Source organism: Lampris incognitus, chromosome 6 (assembly GCF_029633865.1).
Source record: "Lampris incognitus isolate fLamInc1 chromosome 6, fLamInc1.hap2, whole genome shotgun sequence".
NCBI lineage: Eukaryota > Metazoa > Chordata > Actinopteri > Lampriformes > Lampridae > Lampris > Lampris incognitus.
In genome coordinates this window covers 2,213,151-2,227,710 of record NC_079216.1, presented here as the reverse complement: position 1 = coordinate 2,227,710, position 14,560 = coordinate 2,213,151, and the positions used below count along the sequence as shown (strand labels likewise).

Below are 14,560 nucleotides of genomic sequence, written 5' to 3'. Positions count from 1 at the left end.
CATGTGGAGACAGTATTTCGGCATGTGGAGACAGTATTTCAGCATGTGGAGACAGTATTTCGGCATGTGGAGACAGTATTTCGGCGACATGTGACTACATCTCAGTGTGGTGACACCAGTGATGATAACGTGTAGGCCTGACAGGACATGTGACTACATCTCTGTGTGGTGACACCAGTGATGATAACGTGTAGGCCTGACAGGACATGTGACTACATCTCGATGTGGTGACACCAGTGATGATAACTTGTAGGTCTGACAGGACATGTGACTACATCTCGATGTGGTGACACCAGTGATGATAACGTGTAGGCCTGACAGGACATGTGACTACATCTCGGTGTGGTGACACCAGTGATGTTAACGTGTAGGTCTGACAGGACATGTGACTACATCTCGATGTGGTGACACCAGTGATGATAACGTGTAGGCCTGACAGGACATGTGACTACATCTCGGTGTGGTGACACCAGTGATGTTAACGTGTAGGTCTGACAGGACATGTGACTACATCTCGATGTGGTGACACCAGTGATGATAACATGTAGGCCTGACAGGACATGTGACTACATCTCAGTGTGGTGACACCAGTGATGATAACATGTAGGCCTGACAGGACATGTGACTACATCTCGATGTGGTGACACCAGTGATGATAACATGTAGGCCTGACAGGACATGTGACTACATCTCAGTGTGGTGACACCAGTGATGATAACATGTAGGTCTGACAGGACATGTGACTACATCTCGATGTGGTGACACCAGTGATGATAACATGTAGGCCTGACAGGACATGTGACTACATCTCGGTGTGGTGACACCAGTGATGTTAACGTGTAGGTCTGACAGGACATGTGACTACATCTCGGTGTGGTGACACCAGTGATGATAACATGTAGGCCTGACAGGACATGTGACTACATCTCGGTGTGGTGACACCAGTGATGATAACATGTAGGCCTGACAGGACATGTGACTACATCTCAGTGTGGTGACACCAGTGATGATAACGTGTAGGCCTGACAGGACATGTGACTACATCTCGGTGTGGTGACACCAGTGATGATAACGTGTAGGCCTGACAGGACATGTGACTACATCTCGATGTGGTGACACCAGTGATGATAACGTGTAGGCCTGACAGGACATGTGACTACATCTCGGTGTGGTGACACCAGTGATGATAACGTGTAGGTCTTTTCTGCTGTGTTCTGTTCTGCTGTGTGAGTCAACACATCGCCATCAAAGCTTCACACTTCATCCCTAATTAATCTGCTCCACTCTGAATGTGTGTGTGGGTGTGTGTGTTTGTGTGTCAGGAGGGCTAGTATTACATAGACTGGGTCAGAGGGGGGTGGGCTGTGTGGCACATTAAGTTCCACATCACATGTGGTCCTAAAGAGAGTGACATTTCTGTCGTTCCTTCATGGTTCTGCTCATTGTGACATTTCAGCGTCCTCATTGTTTTGACCTGGAAGCCAATGGAGAGGGAATGTTGGGTCTGGCCGGGAGCCAGCCAGCCGAGCAGGCTGAGCCATGTAAAGCCTGGCCTTTTCTCATTAGCATCTTACTTTCAATTGCAGCTTGTTATTAGTGACAACTAATGAGTTGTTTCTATTGTCCAGACATCATTTTCTGTTGTCCTGACATCATTTTCTATTGTCCTGATGTCATTTTCTGTTATCCTGACATCATTTTCTGTTGTCCTGACATCATTTTCTGTTGTCCTGATGTCATTTTCTGTTATGCTGACATCATTTTCTGTTGTCCTGACATCATTTTCTATTGTCCTGATGTCATTTTCTGTTATCCTGACGTCATTTTCTATTGTCCTGACTTAATTTCCTATTGTCCTGACATCATTTTCTATTGTCCTGATGTCATTTTCTATTGTCCTGATGTCATTTTCTATTGTCCTGACATCATTTTCTATTGTCCTGATGTCATTTTCTATTGTCCTGACATCATTTTCTATTGTCCTGATGTCATTTTCTATTGTCCTGACATCATTTTCTATTGTGCTGACATCATTTTCTATTGTCCTGATGTCATTTTCTGTTATCCTGACATCATTTTCTGTTATCCTGACATCATTTTCTGTTGTCCTGACATCATTTTCTGTTATCCTGACATCATTTTCTATTGTCCTGACTTAATTTCCTATTGTCCTGACATCATTTTCTATTGTCCTGATGTCATTTTCTATTGTCCTGACATCATTTTCTATTGTCCTGACATAATTTTCTATTGTGCTGACATCATTTTCTATCATGCTGACGTCATTTTCTATCGTTCTGACATTTTCTGTGTCCTGACATCATTTTCTATGTCCTGACATCATTTTCTGTTGTCCTGATGTCATTTTCTATTGTCCCGACGTTATTTTCTATCGTGCTGACATAATTTTCTATTGTCCTGACAACATTTTCTATTGTCCTGACGTCATTTTCTATCGCGCTGACATCATTTTCTATCGTCTGGACAACATTTTCTATCGTCCTGACATCATTTTCTATCATCCTGACATCATTTTCTGTTGTCCTGACAACATTTTCTATCGTCCTGACATCATTTTCTATTGTCCTGACATCATTTTCTGTTGTCCTGACAATGTTTTCTATATCCTGACATCATTTTCTATTGTCCTGACATCTCATTGGTGGATGTGCTTCTCACAAGTGTGGTTTCCCCTGACTGTCTGTATGTTCATTACTGTTGTACTACTTTTACTACTGCTACTGTACTACTATTACTATTACTATAGTACTATTACTACACCCATCCACAGATGACATGTTACAGAGCCATAGACATATATATATTAATTTATATATATGTGTATATATATATATATATATATATATATATATATATATATATATAATCCAGTGAGTCAGGTGAGACAGTACAAGCCTGTTTCATCTCACTGGATTATTTTGCTCCATATTTGTTTAGCACTTTCCCTACCGTTGAGTGTTTCTTTTAACAAAGTTATTTATATATATATATATATATATATATATATATATATACACACACACACTACTACTCTCTCTCTCTCTCGCTCTCTCTCTCTCTCTCTCTATATATATATATATATATATATATATATATATATATATATATACACGTATATATATATATATAGAGAGAGAGAGAGAGAGCGGTTTTTTCCCCCAGAAACCGTCAATGGTGTTGTTGTAAGTGCTCAACTAATGAGGAGAGGAATATCAATACATATACAGGAAAAAAGTTTTAAAACATTGCAATACAGGCCTGTCGTGTGTCGCGCATTCATCACGAAACAGGCCTGTAATGCAATGTTTTAAAACTTTTTTTCCTGTATCCGTGTTGATATATATACGTATACACTACCGTTCAAAAGTTTGGGATCACCCAAACAATTTCGTGTTTTCCATGAAAAGTCACACTTATTCACCACCATATGTTGTGAAATGAATAGAAAATAGAGTCAAGACATTGACAAGGTTAGAAATAATGATTTGTATTTGAAATAAGATTTTTTTTACATCAGACTTTGCTTTCGTCAAAGAATCCTCCATTTGCAGCAATTACAGCATTGCAGACCTTTGGCATTCTAGCTGTTAATTTGTTGAGGTAATCTGGAGAAATTGCACCCCACGCTTCCAGAAGCAACTCCCACAAGTTGGATTGGTTGGATGGGCACTTCTTTGAGCAGATTGAGTTTCTGGAGCATCACATTTGTGGGGTCAATTAAATGCTCAAAATGGCCAGAAAAAGAGAACTTTCATCTGAAACTCGACAGTCTATTCTTGTTCTTAGAAATGAAGGCTATTCCATGCGAGAAATTGCTAAGAAATTGAAGATTTCCTACACCGGTGTGTACTACTCCCTTCAGAGGACAGCACAAACAGGCTCTAACAGGTACTATTTAATGAAGATGCCAGTTGGGGACCTGTGAGGCGTCTGTTTCTCAAACTAGAGACTCTAATGTACTTATCTTCTTGCTCAGTTGTGCAACGCGGCCTCCCACTTCTTTTTCTACTCTGGTTAGAGCCTGTTTGTGCTGTCCTCTGAAGGGAGTAGTACACACCGGTGGAGGAAATCTTCAATTTCTTAGCAATTTCTCGCATGGAATAGCCTTCATTTCTAAGAACAAGAATAGACTGTCGAGTTTCAGATGAAAGTTCTCTTTTTCTGGCCATTTTGAGCGTTTAATTGACCCCACAAATGTGTTGCTCCAGAAACTCAATCTGCTCAAAGAAGTGCCCATCCAACCAATCCAACTTGTGGGAGCTGCTTCTGGAAGCGTGGGGTGCAATTTCTCCAGATTACCTCAACAAATTAACAGCTAGAATGCCAAAGGTCTGCAATGCTGTAATTGCTGCAAATGGAGGATTCTTTGACGAAAGCAAAGTTTGATGTAAAAAAAATCTTATTTCAAATACAAATCATTATTTCTAACCTTGTCAATTTCTTGACTCTATTTTCTATTCATTTCACAACATATGGTGGTGAATAAGTGTGACTTTTCATGGAAAACACAAAATTGTTTGGGTGATCCCAAACTTTTGAACGGTAGTGTATATAACACTGCAGGCCATGAGCAGGATGCGTATATCTGTCTGTAGATAATAATCAGTCTGTAGATAAGACTTGTCAGTGTGAAAGACAGGGTGATATGGCTACTTTACTATTATCTGTAAGCCAGAAATTATGCCTCATTATATGATATTTAAAGCACTAATAATACATCTAACAATCATTTTAAATAGTTAATTTGTATTCACGGCAGTTGCCTGATGGTGCTGATTTCACTGCACAGACAAATATGAAGCAGTGATGTGTTTCTATGGAGTCAGTCTCATCTCAACACGGAGATACCCTCTCATATCCTATCAGCCATGGGAGAGAGAGTATAACCTCTGGATTTGTTCCCTCAGCTGCAGAGCTGCAAAACCTGAATTTCCCGCACACTCTGATCCAGGACCAGCATGCACCTCTCTGGAAGCATTTGGAGAAGTGGTTGTGTGCGTGTCTACCATGTAGAAAGGAACAGGCTGACTGTGGGTATATTAGGAAGAAGAAGAAAGAATGAAAGCCACTTGACTTCATCATTGTGCAGTTACAGGGAATGTGTTCTCCGCACTGAACCATTCTATTGTGTAGGAGCAGTTGGCAGCGCGACAACATAACAGAAGCACTTAGAATTACAAATACTGAATTTGTAATACCGATTGGTTTGACACACAAAGACTGAAACATCACATATATACCGTTGTGTCCATCCCAAGCACATTGGCACCCATCATTAACCGTGAGTGACTGGGGGCGCTATTTTTAAGTGCACAAGGAGCCCCTTTTTTATTATTATTTATTTATTGCAAAAAATACACATACAGGAATCAACATAACATCAATGTACATACAACTTCAGACAGAAAACAAACTCACAATGAACAAAACAGACTCTCCATTTAGAGTATGTGTTCTATATGAAACAATACATAAACTGAATAAAAACAACAAAATTAAATACAAACAAAAAGAAAGAAAAACAATTGCATTACAACTGAAAACTGTGTTGTCTGCCTGCAGGGGTGTTGAGGTGGTGTTTGGGGTGATTGTAATTTTGCTTCGCCTTTTCAGTTGTGCCTGTACGGTTGCCGTAGGCCATGCGGAAGTGGCGGTGTGTTTGCCTGTGAGTGTTTTTACGGTCAGTTCTCTGATAAATGTTTGTGAAAGTCGGCATTAATAAGAAAGTCCGTTCTGTTGTTAATCCGTAGCCATATGCTAACCGCTAGCATGTCAATGGGAATTGCAACGTAAGTTAGCCCGGAGCTAGCCTCTAACGCGGCAATGGACGCTATAACGTAAGTTAGCCTGAAGCTAAAGGCATCAGTTTGTAGGCAATTGTTTCATTTTCCATGGTTGTGTGTACAAATAAATTAGTCTGTTTTGCGTTTATATGGGATTGACATGTGTTTGTATGTTTAGTTTTGCAGATTTTCTTGAGCCAAGGCTTTAAACGGAACTCCTTGTGAGTCGGAGTCGTGCTGGGGCAGCTGTTATGTGTGTGCTGAGCTAGCAGGCTGGACACCACATGTTAGCAGGGGCAGAACCGTAAGAAGGCACATCTTCCAACGGCCGGTAGTCCTCACACCTGTAAGTAGACACATCATGACAAAGCACCATGAAGAACTGCACCTTGGTGAACTTCTGGAGACCAGATCACAAATATGCAGCTGCTCAGGAGTCAGCAGACGTCCTGCAGCAAGCTCCGTGGCCACCATGAAGAACTGGACCTTGGTGAACTTCTGGAGACCAGATCACAAATATCCAGCTGCTCAGGAGTCAGTAGACGTCCTGCAGCAAGCTCCGTGGCCACCATGAAGAACTGGACCTTGGTGAACTTCTGGAGACCAGATCACAAATATGCAGCTGCTCAGGAGTCAGCAGACGTCCTGCAGCAAGCTCCTTGGCTTTGAGAGCACGGCCAAAGGCAGCGGAAGCCACTCGAGCTGAACTGGCATTCGCCAAAAAAGAGGCAGAGATGCTAAAACAACAAGCTACACTACAAGCTGCAGATCATAGCTGGGGTGGGTTCATTTGCAGTAACTGAAATTCGCCGAGGGGATTAATAAATGAAACTTAAATATATATTTTTTAAAGTAAATAGACATTCTGACCCACTTTCCATTCCAGTTCATGGCGATAATGCACCAAATCGTTGTTTGCCAACCTTCAATAAACCTAAAAAAAGAAGAAGGAACGAAGTGTAACCGATCAGATAGGCACGGTGGCCCAGTGGTGAGCACTGTTGCCTCACAGCAAGAAGGTCCTGGGTTTGAATCCCAGGTCCTTTCTGTGTGGAGTTTGCATGTTCTCCCTGTGTCTGTGTGGGTTTCCTCGGGTCCTCTGGTTTCCTGCCACTATCAAAAAGACATGCATGCTAGGTTAATGCTTCTGCCTGTGCCCCTGAGCAAGGCAATGGAAGGAAGAGCTGGAGTTGGTCCCGGGGCCGCTGCAGCTGCCCACTGCTGCTATACAATAGGATGGGTTAAATGCAGAGAACCAATTTGTTGGAAAAATACAATGTCGAATAAAGTGGCTTTCATTCATATTTTCATTCACAGCGTTGTGGGTGGGACATTGCTCAAGACCACAGAGTGGTGACTGCAGACGGAGAGGCGGCTGCGTAGCATATTTTTAAATTAATTTAATTTATCTGCAGTCAGATTTTTAAAAAAATAACGATTCCGATAATCATGAAAATGCTGAATATCGGATCAGATAATCAGTCGACCTCTAGTGTATAGTATGGATTTGGGACACAGCAACACACTCAACAACATCCAGTCTGACGGCAGCAATCTTAGTTCATGTCCTTTATTTGGTTTGAGCCTTGTCAGCATAAACCTGGTGTCGTGTGACATGGAGTGTGGTACCTCATGGTTTTATTTCACTTCATCAAATCCAAACCTCAGCATTTGCTGTCACCATTTCAGACGTACGGGATGGCATGGAACCAAGGTGAGGGTGAGGAAAATCCAAACAGAAGGCTGCCATCTTTGTTCACAGACATCATTGGGTCTACAATCTTTCAGGAACAACCTGGATGGAAGGAAAATTACAGGATGGAAATTGGGCCTGTGCTCTGTGGACGTGCTGTGTCATATGATGACATTGGCATACTCATATCTTTTCTGTTTAGAGACTTCAGAATTATTTCCAACGAAGTCAGACAGTTAGGACAGACTACTTAGGCTGCTAGGAGCCGTAATATATTCCTGAATGGGAAGGCTGACAGAGATGAATGGGCTGGAATGGGCCCTGTCTTGGATAAAAGTGTCTCTCCTTTCGCTGTGTTGACACTGTAGTGTCTGCTGTCGTGATGAGACCTCCGGCTGATGTCACTCCAGTTTCCCTCCTCTCTATTGTCTCATATCAGAAGAAAGCTGGGCTCCTCCAACTGCGAGTCAGTGCCATTTATAACACAGCCCTCCTGGCAACCAATCCCCACACACACAATAAAATCATGAACCACTGACCATGTTGGACATTTTCTGTAGGTTCCGGTTAGGAAAGGTGTTATTTCTGAGGCAGGGTTGGATTTATGGCTAGCGTTCCAACTGGGATAAGCTAGGCATAGATCTAGTATCAAAGTTGGGCACTAGAATTAAGCTCAGGGGGTTAAAGCTGGGGTAGACAATTTTGGATAAGCGAGGTATTCTCCCTTACTAACACTTAACGAATATGGTCTGTTCTTACGTAACAAAACACAAAACTACAAGTGTTCATAGTGTTGAATTACTCTAAATTAAGTTTTTGTTACTTAGAAAATGTTCCCCATACTAAAGTGACATCTTGATCATTACTAATTCACTAGTAATTAAGTTTTTTTATGTTCCCCATACTAAAGTGTTACCCAAAATTCTTCACATGAACACTGAAAGAAAATGTTCAACCCCAACTTTAGGGTTAGGGGTGAATGTTAGGTTTAAGTTTGGGATACTTTTGTGTTGTTGTTCTTTTATTTATTTTTTAGTTCATCTTAGGGTTCACGTGAGGGGTCATTTTATGGTTTGGGGTTAGGGAAATAGCATTTTTTAGCATCTCAACGTAATCGTCATTTCACTAAGGAACTTTTTGTGCAAGGTGCTCGGTGCCACTCACTTGAGATGGTGCCCACATGATGTTTTACCCCCAGACACAGTCCCCGCCCCCCTCAATGGCTATCCATACCACCTTTAGCAGGCGGTTATCTTTAAGAGGCTATTTTGAATATTATAATCAAATCACGTTAAAGTGCAGAAGTCTCTAGCGCTGTCCACAGGGCTGCTGGTTTTCATGCTGCCGCAGGCTTTTAACGAGGGGCTTGTTGCAGCGAGGTGCAGGTAGCACGGTGGTTTTAATGGAGCCACTATGTTTCAACGGCGGGGGGAACAGTCATTGCATTAGTTCTCTCTGAGCATCGTTTAAGTGAGGAGGGGAAGTGGGATCAGTCTGTGTGTTTGTCAGCGTTCAGTCTTCTCCAGGAGCTCCTGCAACTAGATGCCATGTCGCCTGTCGTTGGAGATAACGTGGCGGGAATGCATTAACCTTTCCCTCGTTTGTTTTGCGGTTTTCCGCTTTCTGTTGTGTTGCTGAACAGGACAGGATGTCGTCGGTGCTGGGGGCCAAACCAAGTTCAGCACACAGATGCATGTGGCACCTGAACTTTAAGCAGTCAGCTGAAACGCGGAAGAAAAAGAAAGACTAGAGCAGAGATAGTGTCTGTTGGTGTGTTAAGGGCACAGGTGACAGTTATTTCTCTTCTCCCTTCACTCGTTCTGCTCTTTCTCTCTATCTTGTTCCCTCCTTGGCTTTTCAAACTCACAACTTGAGGCAAAGCAATTATTGTCAGAGGGGTTTATCACACAATGTCAGACAAACCTGTTAACAGTCTGTCAAGAGACGGTGACCGCCGACATTTTTAATCTTAGGATGTCCTGTACTCCCCACAGGAAGAGTGGGCTCCTCAACACAGGAAGTGACCTGTTTATTGGCATGTTTATGAGTTACTTTAGGGCATATGATAGCAACACTTGGCGGCACAGTGGTTAGTGTGGTCACCTCACAGCAAGAAGGTCTTGGGTTCGAGCCCCGGGGTAGTCCAACCTTGGGGGTCGTCCCGGGTCGTCCTCTGTGTGGAGTTTGCATGTTCTCCCCGTGTCTGCGTGGGTTTCCTCCGGAGGCTCCGGTTTCCTCCCACAGTCCAAAGACATGTAGGTCAGGTGGATCTGCCATACTACATTGTCCCTAGGTGTGTGTGTGTGTGTGTGGGGGGGGGGGGGCTGTCCAGGGTGTCTCCCTGCCTGCCACCCAGTGACTGCTGGGATAGGCTTCAGCATCCCTGCGACCCTGAGAGCAGGATAAGCGGTTTGGTTAGTGGATGGATGGATGGATGGATGGATGGATGGATGGATGGAAAACAACACTGATTGGTTAGTTAAAGGGAAAATTCACCCATTTCCAACCATATCTCTGTCTAGGCAACATGGCTCACGAGGTAGAGCTGGTCATCTAGCAATTGAAAGGTCGCTGGTTCGATCCCCAGTACCTGCAGAGAGCATGTCGAAGTGTCCTTGAGCAAGACCCTGAACCCCTAACTGCTCCTGATGAGCAAAAACCTTTACCCACACTGGCCCTTTCTGGATAAGACTGCCCACCCCTGGTACTTCATGTTTAATGTGTTTGATTTGGAATATTGAAAAGGTACCTACTTTAGTTTGGTGTTTGAACTGTATTAAGCCTGATATATTGAAGGTGCACTATTTATTTTGTTTTCTTTGTTTTTAATACGATAACTAAATATTTCAAGTTGCAACTTTTCTTCTTTGGTTATTCATCTAAAGGTCATTCATTTCATGGGAAGTGGTATCAGTAGGGAGCCCAACCTAAGACGAATGTAACCTGGATCGTAGTGAGAGAACCTAGGGCCCTGCCCTCTATAGTCACGGGGTAAAAGGGGCAACATTAACATGAAAGATGAGAAGAACTACACGGAGGGGATATCGGAGTACAGAACACAGTAAATGAGGAAAGAGAGAGACATAAAGATAAACAGAGGGAAGAAGGCCGGGGGAGGAGGGCTGTTTTCCAGGCATTTGGAAGACAGAAGGTTTGCCATGCCCCCGGCTCCTCTGTCTGAAGCCTGGACACAGCTGCTGCAGTCTTCACGTCACTGCCATGGAGGTGGATTAAAACAACAGCCATGCATGGTTTCCTGTACCATCACTCTCCATCACTCCACATCCAGAGGGAGCTGCTCTCATGGGTCGCCAGCCTTCTGTCTCATCCAACTCGTCTCAACAGGGGAAACGTGGGTTACTCCAGGCGATGGACAGTGTTCTCGTGGGATTGAACCAATGATTCTGAGCAATTTGGACCGGGCTTGCATGTCGATCACACCGCTCTTCTTCTGAGGTATGGTAAGACCATATGATGAGATATGGTAAGGTCATAGGATGAGATATGGTAAGATCATATAGTGAGATATGGTAAGATCATATGGTTAGATATGGTAAGATCATATGGTGAGGTAGATCATATGTTGAAGTATGATAAGAATATATGGTGAGATCATATGATGAGATATGGTAAGATCATATGGTGAAATGTGGTGATATCATATGATGGGATATGGTAAGATCATATAGTGAGATCATGAGATATGGTAGGATCATATGGTGAGGTATGGTATGAAGTATGATAAGAATATATGGTGAGATATGGTGAGATCATATGATGAGATATGGTAAGATCATATGTTGAAATGTGGTGAGATCATATGATGGGATATGGTAAGATCATATAGTGAGATTATGAGATATGGTAGGTTCATATGGTGAGATCATATGATGAGATATGGTAAGATCATATGGTGAGATTGTATGATGAGATGGTAAGATCATATGGTAAGATCATGTGGTGAGATATGGTAAGATCATATGATGAAATATGGTAAGATCATGTGGTGAGATATGGTAAGATCATATGGTGAGATATGGTAAGATCATATGATGAAATGTGGTAAGATCATATGGAGAGATATGGTAAGATCATATGGTGAGATATGGTAAGATCGTATGATGAGCTATGGTAAGATCATATGAAATATTGTGAGATCATATGGTGAGATATGGTAAGATCATATGGTGATATATGGTAAGATAATATTTTGAGATATGGTAAGATCATGGTGAGATATGGTAAGATCGTGTGATGAGATATGGTAAGATCATATGGTAAGATCATGTGGTGAGATATGGTAAGATCATATGATGAAATATGGTAAGATCATATGTTGATATATGTTAGGATCGCATGATGAGATATGGTAAGATCATATGGTAAGATCGTATGATGAAATATGGTAAGATCATATGGTTAGATATGGTGAGATCATGTGGTGAGATATGGTGAGATCATATGGTAAGATCATATGATGAGATATGGTAAGATCATATGGTAAGATCATAAGGTGATATATGGTAAGATCATACGGTGAGATATGGTAAGATCGTATGATGAGATATGGTAAGATCATATGATGAAATATGGTAAGATCATATGGTGAGATATGGTAATGCTTTCTTTCACTGAAACCTGTTTAAAAACGCCGAGCCTGTCCAAAACCTGGACTGTCCAATCACTGTGTTGGTCCCAAGGAATGTTAAGCTGAGAGGCCACGCAGTAAAGTGTGTGAACAACAACACAGTGGTGGTTGTAAATGGCTCACGTCATGTTCTCTGAGGAAGCCAAAGCCAGAGGAAAACAAGATGACGTGTCTACTTCTTATTGATAGGATGAGAATTGAGGGTAAAAATATAACATTTAATATAAGTAACTATGCAACCAGTCTAAAACTCTCTTAATAATAACAGTCATGAAGTACGGAAGTGTATGGATTGTTTTATACTGACTGGGTTGTTTGTAAAACCAGAGAACAACGTTACAGAAATGTAAGGTGTGAAAGATTAGGTCAAAGTTAAATTTTGCAACAAAAAAAAAAATCTATGTGTAAGTGAAGTTCTTTCAAAACCCATATATGAATGTGACCAACATGTACAGAAGCCTGTCAGTTCTTAGCTGGATGTGGAAGTCAGTGTGAGCATCTTCCCTCAGGACCTGGCGCATTCATCACAACATCACATCGTTCAACACTGCAGGGTGAGGGAATTTATTCTTGTACACTAAATCTTGGCCAAGGTGTGGTTAGACGGTCTATCAAGGATAATCTGTTCTGCTGTCATCTGTTACCTGTGCAAGACTCAGAAATGTGTTTTATCCTCCATCAAACAAAAAGAGACCCTATTTCTCCAGTCTACAAGATGCTGGAACTACCGACTCCATCCATGACGGGTGTAAAAAATAAAGATGTCCAACCAGCAAACTTGTCATCACTCCTTCATGAAGCAAGCCTGGAGTTCCTGAACATTACAAAACACCTGCAGTCTCTCTCATCCCTCCTGGCGTGAGCCGTCTGGCAGCACCTGGAGCGTCTCCGGGCACATTTCTTATGAATTATTGGGTCCTGATGGAAGCACTCCATATAAAACCCTAACAGGGATGTGGAAAGACCTCATAAAAGTCATCACCGAGGGACGTCTTGTACGGTGAAGACAGCTGGATGACACACCCACACAGGTACACACTCGTATTTACAGATTCACACTAACACTTTAAAACCTAATCTGCACACACATATACATGTGTGTATGTATTTCCAGCCCAGCACATGCCAGCACTGCTACTGGGTATTAAACATTCTGAGCTGCAACGTCTGCTGAAGCCGAGAGACTCCAGCATCACTTCTGTGCTTCCTCTCCTCTCGGTTTCTTCTGCCAGTGGCAGCAGCAGGTGGAGGGCAGCGCGCTGCAGAAACAGTGTAATGCCCACTTAAGTCAAGCTGGCAGTTTCCACAGCAACCCTGCATGTTCACATGGCATCAAGACAGCCAGGGCCTCATGGAATATCAGGTCAGTTATTATTTTCAAATATGTCTGAAACCTGAGTTTTCGCCCATCTATTTGGTTGTGAACATTAGATAGGGAAAAGGATTTAAGCATCCTATTATGGCTGTTTGTGAGAAACTGGTTGTTTCATTGTGGCCTCGACCATTTTTAACTGATGCTAGTTTTTCGCCACATCAACCACATTCTGGCCAGGCCGAGCACTTCAGCTGAGCAAAACAGGAAACGGATTGTCTGGGAGGACATCCAATCATGTCATAACACCTGGAGGAGGCTCAAAACTCCCTGGAGAAGAAACATGGAAACACCACAGTCACACACACAGAGGGGCTGGAGACACCTGGTTACTGTACTGCAACCACCTCTGTCACACACAGAGGGACTGGAGACACCTGGTTACTGTACTGCAACCACCTCTGTCACACACAGGGACTGGAGACACCTGGTTACTGTACTGCTACCACCTCTGTCACACAGAGAGACTGGAGACAACTGGTTACTGTATTGCTACCACCTCTGTCACACACAGAGGGACTGGAGACACCTGGTTACTGTACTGCAACCACCTCTGTCACACACAGGGACTGGAGACACCTGGTTACTGTACTGCTACCACCTCTGTCACACAGAGAGGGACTGGAGACACCTGGTTACTGTACTGCTACCACCTCTGTCACACACAGAGGGACTGGAGAGACCTGGTTACTGTACTGCTACCACCTCTGTCACACACAGGGACTGGAGACACCTGGTTACTGTACTGCTACCACCTCTGTCACACAGAGAGGGACTGGAGACACCTGGTTACTGTACTGCTACCACCTCTTTCACACACAGAGGGACTGGAGACACCTGGTTACTGTACTGCTACCACCTCTGTCACACAGAGAGGGACTGGAGACACCTGGTTACTGTACTGCTACCACCTCTTTCACACACAGAGGGACTGGAGACACCTGGTTACTGTACTGCTACCACCTCTGTCACACACAGAGGGGCTGGAGACACCTGGTTACTGTGCTGCTACCACCTCTGTCACACACAGAGGGGCTGGAGAC

The 14,560-nt window shown here is 43.0% G+C and overlaps 1 long non-coding RNA gene across 1 annotated transcript in view; it reads left to right on the top strand.

Annotated features, from left to right (window-relative positions):
• The window catches only part of LOC130114764 (uncharacterized), a 42,986-nt gene extending 36,817 nt beyond the window's left edge, over positions 1–6,169 (top strand). Inside the window, exon 4 of the long non-coding RNA XR_008810413.1 lies at positions 5,983–6,169. This is a non-coding gene — a long non-coding RNA (uncharacterized LOC130114764). The remainder of the gene's footprint in view (positions 1–5,982) is intronic.
• The last annotated feature ends 8,391 nt before the right edge of the window (positions 6,170–14,560 follow it).